The sequence below is a fragment of the Papaver somniferum genome, unplaced genomic scaffold (genome assembly GCF_003573695.1).
Source record: "Papaver somniferum cultivar HN1 unplaced genomic scaffold, ASM357369v1 unplaced-scaffold_99, whole genome shotgun sequence".
Taxonomy (NCBI): domain Eukaryota; kingdom Viridiplantae; phylum Streptophyta; class Magnoliopsida; order Ranunculales; family Papaveraceae; genus Papaver; species Papaver somniferum.
Genome location: NW_020653081.1, coordinates 3928531 through 3934530, shown reverse-complemented (window position 1 = coordinate 3934530; position 6000 = coordinate 3928531).

The following is a 6000-nucleotide window of genomic DNA, read 5'->3' as shown; positions in this document are numbered from 1 at the left end:
AAATCTGAAGTCTCCGGGACCATAAGAAATGTCGGTTTTTGTTAGTCAAAAAAAATGTTGGGATCATACTGGTGCTGATGTTACTTAGTTCATCAAAGAATGCTTCTTCACTGCCCCTCCCCCCGAGGTTTGAACTACACTAGTATTATGCTTGTTCGCAAAGTTAAAACCCCTTTCTGTCCTTTTGAATTTCGACTTATAGCTCTTACCAATATCCTTCATAAAGTGATAACTAAAATACTATCCCAAAGATTAAAAGTGCATCTCAATGAGTTGGTAGATTCAACACAATTTCCATTCATCCCTGGTAGATTGATTATAGATAATATTGTTGTTGCTAAGAAAATTCTACACTTGATGTCTAACTCGTCATTTGTTATTGGTTCATTTGCTCTAAATATTGATATATTAGTAAAGCATATGATTAGGTTAGTTGAAGATTTCCTAGTCATTGTCTCAAATCTTATGGGATTATTTGTAAGACCCATGAGCTTGAAATAAGTGTCAACTACCTCCTTATCCTTTTTGGTAAATGGTCAAGCGAAAGGGTTTTCCACTGGTGAGAGAGGATTGCGTAAAGGATACCCTTTGACTTTGTATCTATTAATCTTATGCTCTCAACGGCTTTCCTGGCTATATAATGGTTATCAAATCTGTAGGAATATGCACATGTTATGTCGCACTTGATGTTCGCAGATGATTTGTTCCTCTTCGACACCTTGGAAGATAAGACAATAAATACTCTGCAACAGATTCTTCATACTTATGCTGAGTGGTCTTGACAAGCTTCCAAAATGCAAAAATATATATGGTATCCATTTCAGCAAAGGTTTAACGCCTGATAGAAGATTGGAGATATCATATAAGGTGGGGGAAAAACAAATGAACATTAATGATAAGTACCCTGGGCATCATTTCTCTCATGAAGGTAGAACAATTAATCAAGCATGTTATTGGCACAATTCCTCCGTACTATATGGTCACCTCCATCATTCCAAATAATATTCTGGAAAATCTAACTAGAACTATGCGCAATTTCTGTTGGGGGCATACTAGAGAGACATGCTCATCTTATCAACTGGAAGCAGTTCGAGAAACCTAAGGAGATGGGTGGTTTAGGTATAAGATATCTTCAACATCTAAACAAGGCAATGATTGCTAAACTAATATGAAAACTTCTAGATTATAATGATTGCATGTGGGTCCAGATTACGAAAGCTAAGTACTTGAATAATAAAAAGTCTTGGATTGTGAAGAAACCTTATAAATGTTATTCCACTTGGACTTCAAAGTCGAACCTCAGAGTTGATACGAAGGATGGGTGATGTTGAGTTGTTGGGAATGGAGAACAAATAGACATTAGAAATGATCCTTGGGTTCCAAATTTGCAGGACAAATCCCCAATGTTGAGTAATAATGCCGAAATTTTTATCTCAAAAGTTAGTGATCTTCTTATAAAGAATCCTAGCACATGGGATGAAAACAAGCTCCATTAACTCTTTTCTCATAATGAAGTAGCAAAATCTTGAATATCTACATACTAAATGTGTAAGTGGAGCAGGTGACTGATAAACTCTTGTGGATACACAATCCTAATGGTACTTTCTCAACTAAATCCTTTATAAAAACTCTACAAAGACAAATTACCTTCTTCATCTAATAATAACAGTAGCATTTTGTCTTCAAAGAAGTTTTGGATGATAAAAAACCTTCTATCAAAAATCCACTTTTTGGTATGAAGACTCTTAAATAATGGATTGGGCTTGGGAAGTAGATTGATGAATATTATTAGTGAGACTAATCTTGATTGCAAATTATGTCATCAAGCTGCGGAGACTGCAGAACATATGTTCTTATATTGTCATGTTACTCAAGTTGCTCAGTTTGCTTCACCAATAAGTCTTAGAACTATAGAGATTCCTAACCTGACAGTTAGAGGCCGTGTTGAGAACCAGATGGATGATGGTGGTAATTATAAGAGATTGAAGATCGATGCTTGCCTTTTATGAATTATTTGGAAGACCAGGAATGATGTTGTGTTCAACAAGGAGAAGATTAACATATAGCGTATGATACGAGATACTATTTATTAGTATAATATGGACCTGAACTTGCAAGATATGAATACTATACGTACTGAACAAAATCTGTTGGAGTCTCAAAAGGTCATCTGGTCCCCTCCCCCTCTATCCAAGATTAAAATCAATTTTGATGATGTTGCAGGGACTAGAAGATTTGCATGTGCAGCTATTGCGAGAGACAATAATGCTGGTTTTAAAGGATGTCAGACTTGTGATTTAGAATTCATCTCTCCTATTGAAACCGAGGCTGATGGTGCGAGCTTACGTCAGTAGAGGGTTTAAGCACATTCTCGCAGTGATCAATATTCCGAGGTACAATAATGTTATCTTTGTTAGAGCAATGCTCGGTCGAACTCGCATGTGTTGCTATCTCAAGCATGTTTTTCAATGTTAGTGATCAAAACTATAAGTCTTGATTTCTAGCCTATTTATAGATGTCTCGGACTAGGACATAGATTGTGTAGTTAAGCTTATACTTCATGGGCGTTCATCATTTAAAGACGAATAACTACTAAGGGGAGCTTGTGGAACTTCATCGACAAAAGGTATGTGGAGACTTAAACTCATCTATCACTTGGAAAGTCTATTTCTACTATATCTCATATATTGAGACATAAGTCGTATTACGATATAGTTTCCTATATACACATTTGAGATTTCGAGCTGAATTTATCTCGCTTATATATTTCTCGAAATATGTGTTGGCAAGCTTTCGCTTCAACCAAGTTCATCTTATATCATGTGAAAATTGTCGAGTAACATCTTACATGGTTTGTGTGATACAATCATTTGGTGTAGTCTTGGAATGTTTCGTTATGATTATTTCAATAACTTGAAAATCGCTTTGATGCTAAAAGTATGTGAAAACGACTATTGTCATCCTCTAAGAAAGTTTCAATGATTGAAATAAGAATTTAGAACACTTAACCATTATTGGATATGTCATGTTGTGCACTCTTGCACATATGTAATCCATGTCCGGGAACCATAGTACGCGCACCCGTTTGCATACCTGTTGGTTTGAGAAATCCGGGAACCTAAGTATGCGTACCCGTTCGCGTACTGGCCTACACGTTCATGTCCGAGAATTTCTGATGGGACTGAAAGTAAGCGTACCCGTTTCCGTACTATCGGAAACCAATCTTGGTCCGGGTATTTCAAGTATGCGTACCCGTTTGCATACTTGAAGGATAAAGTTCTAAAATCGGTTATGAACATGAACATAAACATAAACATTTATATAATAAGGAATGCAATCTTTGAAAATCGTGGCTATAATGTTCATGATTGATTCAAGTGAATCAAGCCGATTTTGCTTCAATTGTGTTCTTGTATAATTCTATGAGAATATAGCAATTGAACAACTCTTTAACTAGTTTCATTTGAGTCATTTGAACTAGTTATGGTTAAGATGAATAAGGTTGATATGAGAGTAATCATATGTGATACAGATTTGTTTATCAAGTCTTCGACTTTGGGTCGTAGCAACTCTTGGTTGTGGGTGAGATCAATTAAGAGAATCAAGTGTATAGTATCCTGCTGGGATCAGGGACGTAAGGAACGCAACTGTACCTTGAATTAGTGTGTGATTGATTAGGGTTCAACTACAGTCCAATTCAAAGTTAACTGGTAGTAGGCTAGAGTCAGTAGCGGCTTAATACAGTGTGGTGTTCAATCTGGACTAGGGCAAGGGTTTTTTCTGCATTTGCGGTTTCCTCATTAACAAAATTCTGGTGTCTGTGTTATTTCTTCTCCGCATTATATTTTGTTATATAATTGAAATATCACAGGTTGTGCGTTAAGTTCAATCAATTATAATAGCCGACCTTGGGTTGTTGATTTAAATTGATTGACACTTGAACATTGGTCTTTGGTACCGTTCAAGTTAGTCCTCTTATATTCAATCGCAGATTTCTATTTGCTGGTTGCGGATTGAATTAATAGTTAGACATATTAAACTCTTTGATATACTATTATCTAAATTGAGTCTGACTGTCTAGTTGATTCTCTAGAAAGTATATTGGAGTAAGTCCTCTCAAATTGCCAAACGAATTATTGAGTGTGGTTGTTAGACTCACGCATTTTCAATCCTCTCTTGGCGCATCAGCATCCATATCTCTAAAATCAAGGATTGTTTAGTTCATTTTAATTCTGTTGAATTTAGTTTTATCAAAAAGGATGGCAATGTTGTGGCACATTCCTTAACTGCTGTAAACCACATTTCGACTAAGAGCAAGTCTTATGGTGGAAGGATTCCATCTTCTGCGACACCTTTGCATTTGCAAGAGACCATGGAAGCTCAAGTCTAACGGTATAACGGTGGAAAAAAAATTCAAAACGACAAAAAGATTTGTGTTTTACGCTAATTGGAATATCGTTTTTTTAAAAGAGAAAATAAGAGTTTTAAATTAGTTAAAATCTGTACACATATATAAGCTTTAAGTTTGACGTGGTGAAATTTCAAGAGTCAGAACTTCTCTACCTGGACCCACTATCTCTTATAACCAATAAATAGCCGCCACGTTGATGGTTTTTTACACATGAATAAAACAGAAAATATTCGGCTCTCACCGGATTTAGTTTGTCAACGTAATTTCAGATGACGTTTCCCAAAACGCCAATAACATTCGCGTTTTACGGTAAACTGAATTGCGTTTTCTGACAAATAAAACGCCATTTGGATTTGCGTTAGACGCTATTCTGATTAGCGTTTCTATTTGGATTTCATGTTTTCTTCCACAAAATTATGCAATATGCATTGGAAAAAACGTATGATTCCAACTTGAAAGTCATTAGATTTGAGATTTCACGCTTTTTCCAAGCTTACAATGACTTAGACTCCATCATAAGACTTGTTCTAAGTGGTTATCCTCTCCTCCTTGTAGTACTCATCTGTTAGATGAATCATTTTTTTTCTCATTTGTTTTTTTTTTTTTTGGGAAAAGAAAGATGAATCTTTTTTATCTCTGTAGTGTTATTTAGAAGAAAAAAAAAGATAATTTGCAATACCTCCACTGAAAAGATTTGTAATTTGCATTATCTCCCTATAAAAATAAAATTAGTAAAACCTCCTTCCGTCTAGTGTTCCGAGCATTCTCGGTTAGCTGACCTGGAAAATTCATACACGTGGAATAAAAGTAATTTTTTTTTGTGAAGTACCCAAAATATCCTCATGTTCCCCGATAAATTAGACCCAAAAAAACAAAAAACCAGTCAATCGACCGTGTTAGATCTTGGATGTAGGATATGGTTTGTTCTAAAAGTTGAATAGATCCGTTAATGCACTTTTACTGTAAATGATCTAGAGCTCGATTTAGACAGGGAAAACATAGGTTGTGAGCTGATGGTCAAGGGTTCAGGGTGATAAGGTCCACGAGTTCAATGTCTTCTTCTCAAAGGGGTCTTTGATTTCTGCCCCTCTCGTCTCTTTACATGGAAAATAGGTTAAGACGAAGGGTAATGATTTAAGATGAGCAAATTGATGGCGAAATTGGAAACAATACAGAATCCATGGATCAGTTGATCATCTAATTAACTAAGGTACCTGTTCAATCTGTTCTTACTCTTACTTACGATGACCCAGTTACAGTAAGACGATGGAAAACTTGCAGAAATTCGATCGGTGGTGGTTTAGGGTTTAATATGGACGGATTTTAGGGCTTACTTACGATTCAACAGTTGGGTTAAACTTAAGAGTCGATAGCTGTTGTAATGGATTAATTTTGGATTGTTCGATGATATATAATTTATGATTTAATTTAGAATGTACTCATCTATCTATGTATATTGATGCCAAAAAAAAAAGAAAAGAAGATCTCTCACAATTTTTTTTAACAATTAATTAAACAAGAATAATTTAGCCATTACAAGAAATAAATGGATAAAGAGTCTTGAATTTTACTTCAAGATATATCTGTCT